Here is a 19,890-nt window from a genome sequence, read left to right as displayed (position 1 = left end):
GCTTCTGGATGGGCGCCTTTTCAAGATCAGTGAAATCCTGAGAATACTGACAAAAATCTTGCAAAATTTCAGTGTATTATCTGACACCGGAGCTTTATGTCTCCAAATTTAGCTTTGTTCTTTAAAATTGAAAAATGGAATTTTGTAAACAAATGTAGTGGCGCCATTGAGTGCTATAAGAAGCTATGGAGCAGCCTAGCATGGTAATTCTATGCGCTGTGTCATCAAATCAGGATGTGGGTTCAAAGTTGAAATTTCCTACACAACCTGCTGATCTTTGCTTTACTTTTCCAGAGGTGTCATCGGTAACAGTGGATTGATGGAACATTCAGAGTTACACATCCCCAAGCATCTTCCAGCAAACTCACTTCTGCATCTTGGACAAAGACATGCTAGAAGATTGCTTATCTGTCTTAACATTACGTGGTTTGTAGGGGGGAAGAATCTAAGAAGGAAAGAAAATAAATGTGATTTGGAGAAAACTTTTTAATAGGGAAAGGAGAAGTTTCTTGATGCAAACCATTGTCATGGTGACTTCACATTATTATATCATGGAGTGACAGAATCCTAGATTCCCACCGCAGTGACCATTTGATCTCAGTCCAGCTGTCCAGGGGGATGCTTCTTGGAGATGAGGCCCTTTCCCCGAAGCAGGAAAGGAAAATATAGGTACAGTATCAAGAAACACGCTCTCCTGCCAGTCAGTTTAACAGCAACACTGGTAAATACCACATTATTGCTTGTCCTTTGTCTAATTATGGTGCATAACATGGAGGGAGTAAGGAGAGCAAGGATCCTAGAGATAAATTACTAAATGGGGAAAATATATGGTGATCATAAAAATGTTCCTTATCAGGACCTTTCAGCTGTTACCAATTGATTCTGCATTGGGTGCCGAGTGGGGCAAATTGCTGTTAAACCACTTCCTTTTAAGTGGAGTGTCCTGTAAGATACTGTCTTTCTGGACAGAAACAAACCTGATTTGAGAATGAACAGACATATTTTTGGAGAAGCCACTGAACCCGATAACAATCATTTGGGCCCCAGCTGGACCAGCTTGTTTCTGATGCAATCTTTAGTTTGGAATGTTCTCTGTTCATTTTTGCACAGAAAACTGACACTATCTCAATAAGTAGTTTCATACAGGTTTTATGGTACAAGAATCAGAAGTACCAAAGTGTTTCACTGACGCCCCAGTTTTTAGCTAAAATAAAATGAAAGAAAGGATTTTTGTTGTGTTCTGCTTAATAAATTCAACTAATTATTTCAGATTCTTGGTGAAGCATATTCCTATTTTGTAGCTCTTCTATGCCAAGTTTGTCTGTTCTATCATTTTCATATTTATCTGCTTGGCTTATTTACTATTTCTTGTTGGTGTGGTAGTGTGCTTGTTATGTTACTAGACTAAATAAGCCAGAGCCCTGGACAAATAAGCCAAGGAAAATGAGTTCAAATCTCACAACTATAGTTTGAACAATTAAGTTCAGTTTTCAAAAAAAAAGTGTGGAAATAAAAAGCTGGTAACACTAAAAGTTATCATGAAGCTATCAGATTATTGTAAAAACCCACTGGTTCACTAATATCCTTAGGAAAGGAAATCTGTCGTCCTTATCCAGTCAGACCTATATGTGTCTCCAGCTGTCCTCCAACTCTGTTGACTCTTAACTGCCCTCTGAAGGGGCCTAGTAAGTCATTCAGTCGTATCAAATGCAGGCAGTCCACCATCATCTCTGAAGACAAACCGGGATGGCACACAAATACCAGCTTTGCAATGCCTATACCTGAGAATGAATTTTTTAAAATACCTACCAAATATCAGAGTAAAATAATATTGCTGAAAAAAGAGACATGTCTAGGCTTTTCATAAAAACAAAAAACTGCGGATGCTGGAAATCCAAAACAAAAACAGAAATACCTGGAAAAACTCAGCAGGTCTGGCAGCATCGGGGGAGAAGAGCAAAGTTGACGTTTCAAGTCCTCATGACCCTTCAACAGAACTAAATAGAAATAGGAAAAGGGTGAAATATAAGCTGGTTTAAGGGTGGTGGGGGGGGGAGGGGGGGTGTTTGTTGGGACAAGCAAGCAGTGATAGGAAGAGATAACCAAAATATGTCACAGACAAAAGAACAAAGAGGTGTTGAAGGTGGTGATATTATCTAAAAGAATGTGCTAATTAAGATTGGAGAGCAGGACAAGCAAGGTAGCTCTAGTGGGAGTGGGGTGAAATAAACCATGGATGGAATACATTTAAAAATAATAGAAACATGTGGGAAAAGAAAAATCTATATAAATTATTGGAAAAAACAAAAGGGAGGGAGAAGAAACGGAAAGGGGGTGGGGATGGAGGAGGGAGTTCAAGATCTAAAGTTGTTGAACTCAATATTCAGTCCGGAAGGCTGTAAAGTGCCTAGTCCGAAGATGAGGTGCTGTTCCTCCAATTTGCGTTGAGCTTCACTGGAACAATGCAGCAAGCCAAGGACAGACATGTAGGCAAGAGAGCAGGGTGGAGTGTTAAAATGGTAAGCGACAGGGAGGTCTGGGTCGTGCTTGCGGACAAACCGAAGGTGTTCTGCAAAGCGGTCACCCAGTCTGCGCTTGGTCTCTCCAATGTAGAGGAAACCGCATTGGGAGCAATGAATGCAGTAGACTAAGTTGGGGGAAATGCAGGTGAAATGCTGCTTCACTTGAAAGGAGTATTTGGGCCCTTGGACGGTGAGGAGAGAGGAAGTGAAGGGACAGGTGTTGCATATTTTGCATTTGCATGGGGAGGTGCCGTAGGTGGGGGTTGAGGAGTAGGGGGCGATGGAGGAGTGGACCAGGGTGTCACGGAGGGAACGATCCCTACGGAATGCCGCCGGGGGGGTGAAGGGAAGATGTGTTTGGTAATGGCATCATGTTGGAGTCAGGGTCAGTCAGGGTCAAGCTGCCCAATTTAAATTTCAAACAATGCTTGGCAGTTAATTGTCATTCACCATCAGTAGTGCATTCTCCATGGCAACGCCACTTGCTAACCAATCAGCACTCTCTTCACATACAGTATAAATTGTTGTTTCCCCCCTTATATTGATATTCTTGCAAGTGTGCAAATAAGTGCAAGACGAAAAGCTTAGACATGTCTATTTTATCAGTAAAATAATAGTTGTTTTCAAATTATTTTTTAAGTAAAATCATTAGTGAGCCTGGTGAAAATGAAATCAGCTGACATCCAACAATAATCAAATATTAACTCCTGAGAACCTAAAGACTGAAGAAAAGATTTCTGTGTTTTCCTCTACTTTGGGTTGCAGATGTTAGTGACCCTGCTCTTACCCACGATTAATGTTTCTAAACATGTTGTTTAACACTGAATCTTGCCAACATTATTTTAGTCCTGTATTCCAGCCTGTGACCATGATGCTAAATCAAATACTGGACAGCTGGAATAATGGTGTTGAGTCACTACGAAGTATATTTCCAGTGCTATCATGACAACGGCATCCTTACATGCACAGGATAAATAGCCACTCTTCTGAAACATTGCATAAGTTCCCACACACCAATATTTCTCTCAGGTCACATTAAAAATAAAGAAGCATATGTTAAAACATTTGGGGGCGTGGTTTAAGGGGAAAGGGGAGGTGAGCTTGGGTGTGCTTGGGGACTAAAATCCTCGAAAAGTGACACTGGTTTAGGATTGTGACATCATCCTGCCCACTTCCGGGTTTCATCCCAGCAGATTTTCCAGGTGAGTGGAGGACCCCCTTGGGGTTAGTTAGTCGGGTAAGTTATTACAATATTCAAACAGGTCATTGATTCTGTCTGAACTAACCATTCTGGCTTAAACACCCAGCAGACCTATTTTTCAAGCTATCAGCAACTCACCAGGGTCAACCAGGCGAGTGCACAGTTTGCAGTGTTTTATTCAGTAAAACTGACAAGCTGTGAAACCTGTGGACAGCGAAATTGAAGAACTCTAGCCATGGCCAGGTGAGAGGCTGCTGCTCACAGCACTTCTTCTCAGAAAGTGATTCCACAGTTTGACAGATGATTGCCAACTTCCTGGAAGTCCCTTCACCTGCCGAACACTCCAGTCACCTTCAGGTGCACTTCTCTGCTGCCAGCCTTCACTGCAGCAAGGGAGCAGCTTTTGCAGCTCTATCTTGCACCTCCGGTAAGGAACAAGAGGAGCAGCAACACCAACAGCAGCAGCAGGTGCAGCCACCAGCAACGCCATCACCAGCTCTCTTCTCAGCCACAGGGCAGAAGGCATGTACACAGTGATCCAGCTCAAAGGAAATGAGACCCCAAACACAAGTTCTACAGGCAGAGGATCAGCTCTCTTGACGTGTACAAATACCAGTTCCTCAGGAGACTCATGCTTTCGTGGCAGGTCGTTCCTGACATCTGTAACCTCACAGAACAAAACCTCCTTTCCAGTGGAACAGGTGGGCATGCATTACCAATGAGGGTCACCCCCGCCAACACAGCCACCTCCCCGCACCCCCACCTCACCGGTTAGGACCTATGTTTCACCCTGAAGTTGTATGCTCTCTGCAATGAGAGAAAGCAGAGAGTTGAATGTTAGGAATGGCACATGTAGATAGGAGGGGAAGGCAACGTTTGTGGAGGATGATTATAAGACATGGGTGCAACAGCACAATAGGATGAGGGTGAGTGTTCATGTTGGCTGTTCAAATGGGGATGTGGGCAGTTGCCTGGAGAGAAAGGAATGAGTGGAGATGCAAGATGTGTTGTACTGAGGAGATCTGAACAGGAGAAAGCTGAGCAAGTCAGAGAGTGGGGGCTTGGCACTTGCAAGTCACTCGCCTTTCCCACATTCCTGACGTCCTGGATCCTCGATGTACTGTCTCCAGGTTGAAGGGCCCACACTTCTGCTGCTGACTTCCTTGGCCACTTCCATTTCTGGTTTGAGAGGTTGGCTTTTTCCTTCCATCCTTGGGATAGGTCAGCTCATTGCAGCCCTCAGATCCGCAACAGGACATGCAGGTAAAGTGAGAGATCCAGGGGGCAGCCTTTCCAGATCTCCTCTCCATTCCTGTGTTTGCTGTGTTCTTTCTTCTGACTCTCCAGGATGAGTTGAAAGGCCAACTCTAGAGGCTCGTCACCTGCCTTGGACCTCACAGGTGCCTGATCCCCAGAAGTCCTCTGAGTGCCGGGGAGCTTGCACGAACCTGTCTCCTGCTGCTATGGACATACGTCCGTGTGGTGACCACTTGATTGTGAACCCGAGCCTGCTCTAGATCCAGGACCCACCAAGGCGTGTGTATCTTCACTAGTGCAGGGTGTGGGTAAGCGCTGTGATGGGTCTTCCAGGCTGCTTATTTCCAGCTCTTCAATGGAGGAGGTGTCCTCTTGGCTGGATGTGAGGACATGGCTGGCTGAGGGTGTCGGTCACTTGGCAGAGCTCCCTGTGAACCAAAGTAGAGATAATTAAGAGAGCACTCACATTTGCTTTGAGAGACGGATGATATGGTGCAGGATCCTTACGAGGGTGTTCACCACCGACCTCACTGTCGCTGCAGGCAGGATCCACGTCGTCACCAGTCATTGCAATGGCACATTCTTCAAAGTGAGTGAGGGGCATAATGTGGGTCAATCCACCCCCAGTCTGGGACCTCTCCCTGCTGGTGTGAGCAGGCTTCTCCTACATGAAAACAGATGTAGAGAGTGTGAGCAGGGCACATGGCACTGCCTGGTATGTTTGTGTGGTGAGCGGAGTCATGGACAGAATGAGAATGCAAGCTCGAGAGGATATGAGCCTGATGGAGATGTGAGGGTGTGTGTGAGAGTTAGTGGTGTTGTCCCTTGAGGTGTGAGATCCCTGTGAATGTGTGATGGGTTTGTGAGTGTGTGAGTTGAGAGTGATGAGAACAGTGACTTACCCTGGTGGAACAGATAAGACCATTCATCCTGTAGCGGCGCTGGGTGCAGGGCGTTGGCATTGACCAAGCAAGAAAATTTACAGGCAGGAAGAAATTATAAAGGCCCACACATTTTAAAGGAAATGCATCAGGCCTTTTTGCATAAGCAGGTACAATTATTTATCTATTTATTTTGCCCTTAGTTCTCCTTGTTGGCACCGGAGTGTTTGCTACACTCGCCCTGTTATACAAAGTAGCGATGGAGAAAATGTAAATGCAGAATATTGTTTATGGGTCAGGGGGAGCAGGAGTGTTCTACAAAAAAACTTCATGAGAAAACTGTGGGCCACTTCCATCCTTGGCTCTTTCCCTCTAGGATCAGTTTCCCCTCCTTCCTGAATCATCTGCTTACCAACAGGCTCAGCATCCAAGCCATCCTATGTTGTGCTGACCTGGAGACGGGAAGCAACTGTGAGGTGCTCTTTCAGGGAATGCAGCTCGCCATTTACATGGTAATGAACCCAGGTCCTCAAAATGAAATGGCATGAGTGGATAGGCATCCTGCCCATTGCCCACCTGTTTGATGCCTGGAGTTAAAACCTAGCCCCAAAAGTCACTATATTGTTCTGCCTCTCAAAGGGCATTATTGCTTTGTGTCATTGCCAACACTTTACTGAGGTAGCTGTAAATATCTTTGACAAAAAGACAATTAAATTCAAGATTTCCCTCCAAGGGTGTAATCATTTCCTTATTACTCTACTTGGGACAATTACAGTCTTCAGTAAGAGGCTCCAGTGATTAATGTAATACAACTTTGAGTTTGTTTTTTATTCATTCACAGGATGTGCGCATTGTTGGCTAGGCAAGCATTTATTGCCCATCCCTAATTGACCTTGAGAAGTTGAAAGTGAGCTGCCTTCTTGAACTGCTGCAGTCCATGTGGCGTGTGCTGTTTGGGAGGGAGATCCAGAATTTTGACCCAGCGACAGTGAAGAAATGGTGATTTATTTTCAAGTCAGGATGGTGAGTGACTTGGAAGGGAACTTCCAGGTGCTGGTGTTCCCATCTATCTGTTGCCCTTGTCCTTCTAGATGGTAATGTTCATGGGTTTGGAAGGTGCTCTCTAAGGAGGCTTGGTGAGTTCCTCAGTAGATGGTACACACTGCTGCTACTGTGCGTCAGTGGTGGAGGGAGTGAATATTTGTGGATCAGGTGCCTATCAAGTGGGCTGCTTTGTCCTGGAAGCTGTCAAGCTTCTTGAGTGTTGTTGGGGTGACTATCATAATGTAAAAACATTACTCACCACAGGTTTGGCACCCACAATTATCAAATTACTACACCCAACTAATTCGAGGGTGGGATCGCCCGCCACCATTAAACATTAGAATGGCAGGCAAATTGCCCTCAGGCCTTTTCCAAAGCTATTCTGTAACTGGCCACTGAAGAGCAACATGTCTAGGAATTTTCTTTCCCTGTGCGGGGCCATCTGGTCTTAACTTCACATCTGTGTAGGTTCACCCAAAACTGGGAATGTGTCTTCTGGAAATTTCCTTCCAATTGATAGATTAACCTCCTATCATAAAGAGTATCATGAAAATGAAATAAGCCTATTTTTAAGATAATCTGACTGATAGGAACATTCGGATGGGACGATAGTTTTACACTGCTTCTGATTGCATCATCCATTGTTGGAAATGAAGTGTAAAATCAGACAGGGTGGAAAATGGGAGTCTCACCTGAACTTTTCCTGCAGGGCATGATAGGTTAAAATTATCCCTATGGCTTTATTTCCATGAGTGTTAATTTTAGGATTATAGAAGTGATTCAGAGTGATCTAATAGCATTCTTTTTTATTTTGGCTCTAGGTGTGTTAATTGATCATTTTTTGACTTTAATGTCCTTCTATGTGAAATCACCCTTTTATCTCACTCATTGCAATTGTTCACACTTTGGTATTAATGGCTGGAATTTTAACTAATCCTGAGTTACTGAGGTGAACTCATTTCATACTACTGCATTGGCTGCGCATATTGACAGCTACAGAAAGTGCAATTTCAGGGCTAGTATCATTCAGCCACATACAAGGAAAGTTTGATTCACAGACTGGTCTCTAACCAGACGTGCAGACTTGATCTTTGAAAGGAGAGAAGCTCTATCCAGGACAATGGGGCGTGTCAATACTATGAAGGTCAATTATCAGCATGCTTGGCATAAAGTTGAAAACTGGGTTAAACCTGTGTCCACAGCCCTCCAGCCCTCTAGTGAGGTCAAGAAGTTTAACGACTTGTGCAAAAGTACAAAGATAAGCTGGCAGACACACACAAAAAAAGCTAAAACAACAGAAATAGATTATAAGGTCAGACACCTTGAGTTGTTTGTAACATATGAAGTCTGATGTCACAGCAACATGACACAAGAAATCAATGTAGATAGAATCAAATAGATTCCATCCACACAGCTCAACAAAACTTGCCTGTTAATGTAAATAATTTGAAAGTGTAGTATGTTACAGATACCCTCTCTGCTGCCCCCTATGTTGGGGAGGTGTAAATAAAGTTAGTTCAATAATGGCTTCTCGCAATTGAGCCTGTGCTAGTCGTACTCAATGTAGAAAGATGGTGACGAGACTAGGATGGAATGTTTTTTTACATTTAATTTGAGAAATTAAGAACTGAAGAACATTGTGACACAATTTTTGGAACCCCTGAAGTTCATTTTGAGGAAGTTTGAGCAGTTTTAAAGATTGCTCCGTGTGCACGTCATGTTCATTTACAACTCATGAGTCACCATGTTACGTAATTGAATTTTTTTTAAAAACTAGCACTGAAGACATATTTGGGGACAATGTGGGAATTCAACCCTGACAAAGAAGACTGGTGTAATTATGAACAAAGGTTTCATATTTGGCCCAAAATTAATGATATAGGAGACAAAGTAAAGTAAATGGTTTCCTCACCATGATAGAGCCAGATGCTTTTGAAATAGTTTTTGTCCAATGTTGCCTGCAATGCTTCAGTAGTATGGAATATGCTGAAATCAAAGAGATTCTGGACTAACTTGCACTGAGAGTTGCATTCAGTCAAAGGAAACAATTGCCAAGTGAGACTATTGCAAATTACATGCTCAAGCTAAAGAAACTCTCTCGTCACTTTGGATATGACGCACACTTAGAAATCGACCTTAGAGACCTAAAGAATGATAAAATCCAGGCCAAGTTTTTGAATAAAGGCGATAGGCTGATTTGGAAGCAGGCTTGTGATGAGGCCATAATCATAGTAATGGTAGAAAGAGATAGTTGCAAATTACAAGGGAGTTCTTTCCCTGACCTTGCAGGGAATGTTCACCAGAGATCGTGCCAGAAACTGAGGAGCCACATGCAGATGAGAAGGAGGAAGACAAGGGGGACCAGGAGTTACACCAAAAGGTTCCAGTTAGAAAGCTCACACTTGGTGGAAACGCTTACTGCCATCTAATTAAAGAACACTTTTTAGGCCCCACTGCCATCTAATTAAAGAACACTTTTCAGGCCTCACTGCCATCTAATTAAAGAACACTTTTCAGGCCTGTCCTCCACTATCAGATGTCAAAGTACTGTTGGGACATGCCTTCCATCCAGGATTAAGGACCCATCAGGAAGTTCACCATCTACACTCAATGCTTTCAACCTGTTCCCCATGAAGATCACAAAAAACCATCAGTTCCACCACTATCCGATTACCATATTCATTCTTTATTTACAACAGAAACAAACAATGAACATATGACACAAGCAACAGCATTTATAAATATTAAATTATTCCCTCTGGTGCTTACGTATAGTGACTGTCCTATAAGTGCTCTTGCCTACTCTGGTGCTTCTACCAAATGCATCGAAGTGGCGGCAACAGGCAAGGTTGGTTACTGCTGAGACTTTGAAGAGGGTTGTTCAGATATCCCCCTGTGATGTCCTTGAGAGACTGTGGGCCATAATGTTCCACCTCAGACTGCATCATCTCAACCTGGGCTGCCCGTTTGAGAGGCAATGGCCAAAGCAATGGTGGAGTGCCATCTGGAGAGAGGCCAGTAGGTTTCTACTCTATGATTCCCACACTGCTGGAGGACAGGTCTATGGGCAATTGAGACACTCTGCAAGCTCCTTTCCACTGAGAAGCCCAGAGCCATTATGGAAGCTGTCTAAGCTTCTACTGTAGTACTTTGTCATTGTATGCATTCTGTTTGACTGCAATGGAAGCTGGGACCTCAGTAATCAGTTGCTGTTTGATGTTTGGTTCTACAGGTCACTGGATGGAATTGGCCAGTCTCATCATGCTGGAGAGGATGGATTCAAGTTCTGCATCAAACCATGGGTCAATCTGGAAACTATCTCCACCATTCCCCCAGCCACTTTCTGTAAGCTTTCAAGAAGGTTGCTATTGTACCAAGCATTTGGTTTGTCAAACCTTTCTTCTGAAGCTTGGCCTGAGAAGTTCTCATCTTGTCTTCAGCAGAACTAGTATGTCACCCCACCCGCCACCCCTGGCACCTGTGATGTCTTTCCCACGCTTGTGGCTGCAGCCCAATAGTGTCTGGTGCATCCCACAATGAGCTGTGTTCTACCCGAGCCTCTAAGTTACATGTAGTGCCAGTTTCCAAGCAGGTGCCTGCGACAATGGTACTGATTGACTCAGTGTCTTCCTTTTCACTCTCCTCCTCCTCTTCTTCTTCCTGTGGGATTGGAGGGGAGTTGCATACTGCAGGTGCAAGTAAAGTGGATCTTGCTCCTGGGAGTCTGCAGTGATAAAGCTAGAAGGTAGGGTGCAGCATGTGTGGCCTCTAAAGGAGGATGTGTGCAATGAGCAATGTTCCCTCTAAGTGTGCGTGTGCGCGCTGCAACCCAGAAGCTACTGCACAGGGTCATTCATAACTTGTCCACTTTAAGATGCCCACAAAATAATTTAAAGGTACCCCATATTCAATGAACGAGGTATGCATTTAAAAAAAGTGGAGGGAACATTGGCATTGAGACCATAGGGAGCTTGGGAGGGAGGATAGTTTTGGGGGATTAGGGATCCAGACTAATTAGATCTGTAAAGAAGCTGGAGTGGCCAGGTACCTCAACACAATCTGCCCCTGCTATACTTGTGGTTTCTGTTACACTGTTCCCAATCACTGCCTATCCTCAAAGAGACCAATATCATGCAGTAATACCTCCTTTTCCCTGATCTGGTGCCTATTATGTGCTAACTTGTATATGAATCACTAAAAATTGGCATGCAGGTACAGCAAGTAATTAAGAGGGCAAATGGAATGTTGGCCTTTATTGCAAGGGGAATGGAGTGTAAAAGGGAAGTCTTGTTACAGCTGTACAAGGCATTGGTGAGACTGCACCTGGAGCACAGTACAGTTTTGGATTCCTTACTTTAAGGCGGATATATACTTGCATTGGAATAAGTTCAGAAAATGCTCACTTCACCGAGGGGAATCTAGAACCAGGGGGCATATTTTAAAATAAGGAGTCTCCCATCGAAGGCAGAGATGAGGAGGCATTTGTTCTCTCAGAGGATCATTAGTCTTTGGAATTCTCTTCCCCAGTGAGCAGTGAAAGCTGGGTCTTTGAATATATTCAAGGCTGAGTTAAACAGATTTTTAATTGACAAAGGAATTAAGCATTATAGGGCAGGAAAGTGGACTTAAGGCCGCAATCAGATCAGCTATGGTCTTATCGAATGGCAGAGCAGGCTAGTGGGGCTGAATGGCCTACTCCTGTTCCTAATGATATTATTCTGGAAAAGAGAGTGATGCTTGTGGATGAGTGTTATCCGATGGGAGACCCCTTATTTTAAAATGTTCCCCCTGGTTCTAGATTCCCCTCGGTGAAGTGAGCATTTTCTGAACTGATTCCAATGCAAGTATATATCCGCCTTAAAGTAAGGAATCCAAAACTGTATGTGTCTGTTTCTGTGTCTCTGTGTCTCTGATGCCTGACATTGTTGAAGAGCTGTAAGATGTGTCTGAGGTGTGAGTAGTACATGTGAAGAATCCAAAGGTGTGAGATGCACAAATCTTAGTGTATAATTAGAAGTTGAATGCAGTACATTGAGATTGTGATGCTGGGGGTAGTTATTGAGCTGTGTGTTTGTGAGATGGGGTTTTACAATGACTGGTCATGTCAAGTTGTTAACTTTCTTGCAGAAGCCATGTCCTGGGGGCAGTGTTTTTGACTGTGACCTCATCGGCAATCTTGTCCCACATCTGTCACATTTGCTGCCTCTGTGGCCTCCTTGCCACCTGCGGGTACAGGCATCCCTCCTCCTCTCTACATCCTCCACCAGGGCCTCCTGTGCCTTGTCTGAAAACCTGTGCTCTCTTTCCCTGTGTCCCTGAGCCACCCTAAAATCTTGTTCCAATGCACTCGACACCTCAGTGGAAGCAGATCTCTGGAAGCTACACATTGAATGCTAAACCTGCAGGCGTGTTTAAATCATGGCCATCAGCAATTAGCACCAAAATTATAGGCTAAAAGCAGACTTTTAAACAGGCATCTCTTATTAGCACAGCGCTCACTTACCATTTGTTTTCACCCTGTCACCAAAATAGCAGCCACTGGCTCTTGTTGAATGTGGTTTCAGGAATGTCAATAGCCCTTTGAGCCTTCTCCAGCTTCTGCAGTGAGTGTCAGCAGGCTATCCAATCATCATGGTGTCAGCACTACTGCCATGTTCAAGCCCTCACCAGAACCACCTCGCACCCACCAGACTCAATGTGTCAGCCGATTTCCCGTCTTTCCCAACCTCTGGCATGTAGTGTGGCACCTATTTGGCAACCCTTGCTTGCTGGCAGTATATAAGTGAGGTTGGAAGCCAAATTTGGCTCAGGGCGACATGGACCAGGAGTAATTGCTCCACCGTCTTTGGGTCTGCTTTGAACACAAGGGCCTGAATTTTTAAACTCGTAGCAGGTAGTGGGAGTTGCAAAAATTCCAGGCTCAACCCACCCGCCTCCAGAGAAAGTGCCTGCAAAGGTGAGATCGTCATTGCTGGAGGGCGGATGTGGGCTGCAGTTGGGCCAGCCAAGCCAGGAGAACGTTTGGAGGCAGCCTGGCTGCCTAGGTGGGCTGCTTAAAAGGCCGGCTCAGTGCTCATGTTAAAATAAGAACACAAACGCCCTCCTGCCCTCACCCACCACATGCTCCCCATGCCCATCCATGCCACTTCATGCCCCTATCCACCCCCATGGCCCCTCATTCCACCTATGCCAAGCTCTGTCCTTCCAACCACCCCCATGGTCCCTCATAATCCCATGCCAAGCTATGGCACATCCATGCCATACACTGTACAGAACCAATGAACCCTCTAGTGACAGTAGGATGTGTAAAAAAAAGCTTTAAAAAAGTAATTTATTCATAATTTTCTATCATGTTAAAAAAGCCATTTCAATAGAAAGCAATAAAAGTAGCATCCTCCAGACCATTGAAGTACCAATAAACCATTTTATGTATGCTTGGCCGAGAGTGCAGACAACCATTACTCTTGTTGAAACAGCTGCGCCCCAGCGAAAATATTGCTTGATTGATAATTCAGGATCCCTAATCTCTGCTGTCAATTTAGAATGTTTATTGGCACAAAGTTAAGTGATTTCAAGGGCTTGCATCTTTTTGTTATTGATATGGGGGGCCATAGTGAGTGGGTGGAGGGCATAGCTTGGCATAGGTGACATGAGTACTACGGGGGTATTTGGAACAGCAGAGCTTGGCATTGGGGTTATCAGGGGCATGGGGCGTACTTTGGCATTAAGTTCATGAGGAGGATCTTTTGAACTTGGCTGTTAAAAGATCCCCTCATGCAGATTAGGGTTCATGACTCCTCTGATTGTTGATGAACCACTATTCTTTAAAAATCTGGCCCAGCTGCATGAAAATTGCAGAGGACTAGGACATGCCTATCTCCACAAAGGAGCCAGACAGGTCAGGAGTGCTGGATGCAGGCTTTTGACAGGAACCAGCCCGCATCTTTAAAGCTGAAAATCAGACAGCCTAGGAGTGCGGTCAGTAATCCCGGAATCAGGACCAGCCTGACATTTTTAAAGGATTCCCAAGTCATCCCAAATTGATGAAAATCCAGGCCAAGGTGAATTTTTCCCCCACTAAGCCAAATTCAATGAAAGGAACCACACAGGATCAGCTTCTAATTAAAGTGACACACTAGCCCTCTCAATCCTACAGCACTGGTCATCAGGGGATTTCCAGAAGTTCCAATTGCTGGGACGTCCGAGCTGTGTTTAGAACGATGTGTGGTTATGAATGAGTGAGTTGAATGACAGCATAACTAACCTGCTGGGTGACTGTCACAGCCTCTTTATATAATTTGATCTAAGAGTGTTACATCAATGTGCAGCTGGTGAAGAAAAAGCATCTCATGCACATCTTCCACGCTTTAAGGAGTGCCTGAAGAAAAGGTTGAACACATCAACAGAAACTATAGATTGAAAGTAATCTTCCATTTTCACTTTCCATAAAGTTACAATGCTTGAAACTAAAACTAGTTGCAATACAAATCACAGGGCCAATATCACTATATCACGTATCACTGCTTATAACAGGATTGCAGTATTAATTCTATGGGCAGAATTTTCTAGATAGCTGGGGGGGCGGAGTGGGAGCGGGTGCGGGCGGGCGTGGACCCGATTGCCGCTCACAATCGGGTCCACGCCACCATTTTACGCGGGCAAGCCAGTTAAGGCCCGCCCAGCGTGCTTCACGACTCCCGTGCATAGCGGGAGTGGGTAGGCGGCGGTAGGTACGCTCAGCCCACCAGATCCAATGGCGACCCGGCGGCCTGTATAAAGGAAGGCCCTGGCAGCCTGCAATGGCTAGGCGAAGAGCTCTGCAGAGGGGCAATGGAGGTTATTCAAGTCCGGAGGGTAGGCCATCGGGGCAGGCCAGGCAGGGGGGCCAGTGTGCCCCTCGTTTTTCCGATGATTGCCTTGCAGCCCTCCTCAAGGAGGTGGCAGCATGGTGGAAAGGTGCTGGTTCCCCAGGACGGGAGGAGGAGGCCCCCCCCACACATGACAAAACGTGCCTGGGAGGAGGTGACGGAGGTGGTGAGTTCCCGCAACATGGGGCGCACCTAGATCCAGTGTCGCAAGCGCTTCAACGACTTGTTGCACTCTGGAGGGGTGAGGACAATGTTGGCATTGGTCACTTAGCCCAACAGATCAGTTTTCACCCCTGCTGCCCCCACAACCCCCCAAATCTGAGTGCATTGAATCATTGATGGCATGTGTCCTTTGCTGGGTCGGTCAGCAGATATTGCCCATGCCGAGGTCACCCTGAGAGGATGACGAAGAGATGGGTTTTTCCCCCACAGCATGTGGTACACTGAGACCCACATGACTGTTTTGGGGACAACCTGAAGGAGCTGCACCTAGACGCTGTGTTTGAACTGCAGGACATGTCTAAGTCAGGGTGATGACATGCTGGCAGGGGAGCTTCAAGGTGGCGCAGCAACGAACCATCTGCTGCCCTCTGCACTCCACATGCTTGCGTCTCCTTGCTATGGAAGGATATACTGTGTGGTGCCTAATGTGATGTAGGCAGCATGTGGCCAAGGAGGGGAGAGTGGTGGTGGGTAACAGGCCTAGCATCTTTGTGTGAGTGTTTGGCAGCAGCGGGGTGAGGAGGCACTGGAGCCCTAATATGTCCCACTCTGGTGCGCGAAGAGAGTCCATGTGTAATTTGCACAAATCAATGCTCTTCTCTCATTTTCAGGAGAAGAATGCTCATACCGCAGCAGAGTGGGTGAGGGCTGGCAGCGGCCAGGCACAGTTAGTCATTCTCAGCTGGTTTGAGCAGGAGCCCTGGATATGGAGAGGCACCATGTATCCAGGTCCACTGGTGTCGGTGAGGCTGGGGTGCCACGGCCAGGTATGTATGCCCAGCAGTGAGGTCAGCATTGTTCTCCCAACAGCCATAGCAGTGCTGAATGTTAAATAATTTAATTTTGCAACATGGCTTGACCATTGCTTATGGAAGGATGAGCACATAATGATCCGGGGGACAGGGATGCACTTTGTCATTGGATCAGTTAACGTGGAGACAATGTCCTCGTTCTTCCTTTCAGTATCAGCGGAGCAGGACCGGGAGGAGGAGCAGCAGAGCCCCCTCTCACAATTAGGGCCTTGAAGTCTCACCAGCGTCACACCATCTCTGCCAGGCAGGCACCAGTGCAGATACTAGCACCTTGGTGGGAGTTAGAACATTGGCTAGTGTCCCGGGGCACAGCGGTGAGGACACTTCACGGTCGCTGGAGGAGCTGGCAGAGACAGAGAGTGCCCATGGTGCCAGCAGTGAGAGGACTACAGGGGACCAGGCATTTACTCAGTCGGTGCCTGATGATGTGCCTCTGGAGTCGTCCGCAATGCAGCAGGTGCAGGAAATGCGGCCAGGTGTGCGGGAGCCTCTGGGGGAGATACATGAGGCTATACTTGGCTTGGTCTCCGTGGTGGAGGAGTCTACGCGGATGATCACCAAAGCAATGAGCCACATTTCCGAGCGCCATGCATCCTCCATGGAGAGAGTGGTGACTCTCGTGGAGAGCGTACTCCAGGAGACCCGTCAGGGTTTTCTGGGGATGCGCTCTGACCAGCAAGCCCTCACATCGACATCGACCTCAGCTGGTCAGTGCCAGTGTGGGAGATGGTGTGGGCACCAAGTCTCCCAGCTCGGTGCCCATCCATCCACAGTGAGCAGGGAGGTCGGAAGCAACCTCACATCTGCGCAGCGGCTGCCTGTCGTCTCTGCGGGCTCCTCTCAGGGTGCTCTGGATGAGGGCAGCAGCTCCTCCGCCCCTCTCCCAGTGACGGTAGCATCCGGTGAGGCTGCAACGACTGGGGAGATGCCAGCTGTGGAACAGGCAGCTCCCTCCCAGGCGGGGCCAGCACAGGCTCCACGGGCCAGAGGACAACCGCCAAGGTCATCGAGGCCAACAGGACAGCAGAGTCAGCAGGCTGTCTCAGATGCCACTCCCAGCGATGGGGCAGCACCAAGACCTAGCACCCGGAAACGTAAACATAAGGCACCTTAGGCACACCACGGGTTTATCACTGGTGCTTTTGTGTTCGCCCGAGATGAGGTCTTTATGATTTGCTTTGAATTGAAACATCCTTGTCAGTTTGTTTCATTAAGTTTCTTTGCCTGTGATATTAAATTCAGACATGTGACCATGACTGAGGGTGCCTCTTTTCTACTGCATGTGTATGGTTTCCAAAAATGTTAGGAGTGCTCTGTGGGACATTCAGCTTTATTAGCAAGGCCCTTAGTTACTGTTCCTAACCTGGTAGATTTGGCACATAGGTATCGAGTATGGAGCCTACAGCCCAGGCTTGTCCTGGAGGTCCATCTGTGGTGTGCTAGCTGAAGGTGCGTTGGATTAAAGCCTCCCAGGTGTCCCCGCCTCCCTGCAGTATGCCCGGGTCAGCATCTACCCCCTCATCATTTCCCTGTGCATGCTCATCCTCGGACTCGCTGCTGGACTCATCGTGTGCAGCCGCAGCCACTGCGTTGACATCTTCATCGTCCACTGTGTCCCCCCTTTCTAGCGCAAGATTGTGGAGAGCACAGCATGCAACTACTATCAGTGACACACGATCTGGGGGGTTCTGGAATGCGCCCCCCGAGCGGTCTAGTCATCTGAAGTGCATTTTGAGAAGACCTATGATTCTCTCCACCACAGCACTTGTGGAGGCCTGGCTCCTATTGTACCGCTGCTTAGCTTCTGTTCTTGGATGGTGGAGAGGCGTCATGAGCCACCTTCTGAGGGGATAGCCCTTGTCACCCAGCAGCCATCCATCAAGCCGGGCTGGAGCACTGAAGAGCCCCGGCACCTGGGAGTGTCTGAGGATGTAGGTGTCGTGGGAGCTGCCTGGGTACCTTGCACAGACTTGTAGAATCAGCATCCTGTGATCACACAATATCTGCACATTCATGGAGTGGAAGCCCTTCCTGTTGATGAAGGCACCGGGCTCACCTGCTGGCACCTTGATAGCCACATGTGTGCAGTCTATTGCACCCTGGACACGGGGGAAGCCAGCAATGGCCGCGAAGCCTCTGGCTCGCTCTGTCTGGTTTGCCTAGTCCCAGCAGAAGTGGATGAAGGTCAATGTACGCCCGAACAGAGCGTCTGTAACCTGCTTGACACAAGTGGGGACAGTTGATTGGGAGACACCACAAAGATCACCCACTGAGCCCCTGAAGGAGCCAGAGGCATAGAAGTTGAGGGCAGCTGTGTCCACCCACACAGTTAGGGGTGATCTCAGGCCCAAGCATCTGACATATAGAGTTGACTGTCTCCCTTGAGAGACGGAGTCTCCTTCGGCACTACACCTCAGACATGTTGAGGTAGCTGCTTCGCCGCCTGTATACCCTGGCAACAGGATAGTGGCATCTTCTATGGCCCCTTCTGACTTGGTCTACTGCTTGGTCCTGTGCCCCTTGTGCCTGCGCCTGTCCTCCCAAGGGTGGCTCCCCTGGAGGCTGCATGTACATTCCTGGCCTCCCCCCTTCTAGCCCTCCCTCCTCAGAGGAGGTGCCTCCAGTGCCTTCAGCTCCCATTCCCAGGCTATGGGAAGGCTTCCTGAATCCTGCAGGCCCAAAAAAATTCCTCACTGCAGAGTGCTGACCTGAGGGTTAAGAGTCCAGACAAAGCAGCTGGTATGCATTTTGAAGTATTGCAGATCACACAGGCAAGTTTCAAAAACTTTGAAACATCATTACTTGAGAGAGCAACCCCAGTGAGCCCTCTCATCCCGCCCGTGGATGAGGTTTATACAAATGTGCCCTACCCGCCTGCCCGTTGTGCCCATGTGGCGACCCGAAGATTGCACGGGCGCCAAAAAATCGGCGTCGATTGGTGTGTCAAGGGCCTTAAGTGGCCTGTTAATTAATGGCGGGCACACAGCAGATATCATCTCAATCATCGCGATGGCGCTTGGTAACGACGGGATGCTCGCCCGACGTCACCACACGTCAATTTACGCACGGACGTGCGGGGCCCACCCCTGCACACCAACGGGAAAATTCTGCCCTATGATTTAATAGAATTATAATACCCCCTTGTATATCTTCTAATTAAACTAAAAATTTAGATTCAGAAATCCAGTATGAAAATTGGTTTCCTGATAATATCAAGGAGGAGGGTGAATAAGTCAGAAAATGCAGTTTGGGACCTACAGCTTGATCAAACCTGTAGATAAGCATTATATGCAAGTACAGAGTGCTGAACATTAGAAGGAAGGAGTGGATTTCACATACATACTATAGAGGGTGTGGAACTCACTTAAGATGAAGTTAAAACAGGTCTGGGAGTAATATCAGGTTTAGCACTTAATGGCAGAGAAATTAAATTTCCACTCATCTGTGTTTTTGGTGTAAAATCAGTGAAAAATCTCCAAATTTTGGATCATGATTGGCTATGTCCAAACTTTGTTGGAATTGTGACAATTTCCACATTAGACCAGGTGACTTTTAGCCATCAACAGTGGATGGGGCAGCAGTGGGCTACATGAATATATTAATATTCTGTTTAAGGATCTTTTTTAATGGTTGAATAGCTGGCAATGTGTGCAATCTGTTAAATGTGAGTATGAGGCTTACAGCAGAGTTAAACATGTGAGGGTGAGGTGAGGCTATGAACAATAAGTATGAGGCATGTTCGTAGAGACTGTTAGTAGTAGTTGAGTGAAGCGGGTGTGAAGAGTGGAGTGTGAGGATTGTGGTCCATTTATAAGGGTATGATAATTGAAGACGCAGTCGCTGACCTAGACGACTTGTGTGAAGTCATTGGACATTTTGCAACTCTTCTTCCTGATTCTCAGAGTGAAACAACTTGCTTTGACCATGATTGCTATCTCCTCCCACTGCCTTCTTAGGATTTGTCTGGAGGGTTTCCTGGCCCTCTGACATCAGAAGACCTCTCTCTTCCATTTAAGGCCTTCAGTGCTGGATCAGAGATCTTAGAGTATGCTTTTTGACCTGTTGCTCCACTTTCTCTTCTCT

The sequence above is a fragment of the Cetorhinus maximus genome, chromosome 13, assembly GCF_964194155.1.
Source record: "Cetorhinus maximus chromosome 13, sCetMax3.hap1.1, whole genome shotgun sequence".
Lineage (NCBI taxonomy): Eukaryota > Metazoa > Chordata > Chondrichthyes > Lamniformes > Cetorhinidae > Cetorhinus > Cetorhinus maximus.
This window is presented reverse-complemented; position numbering follows the sequence as displayed.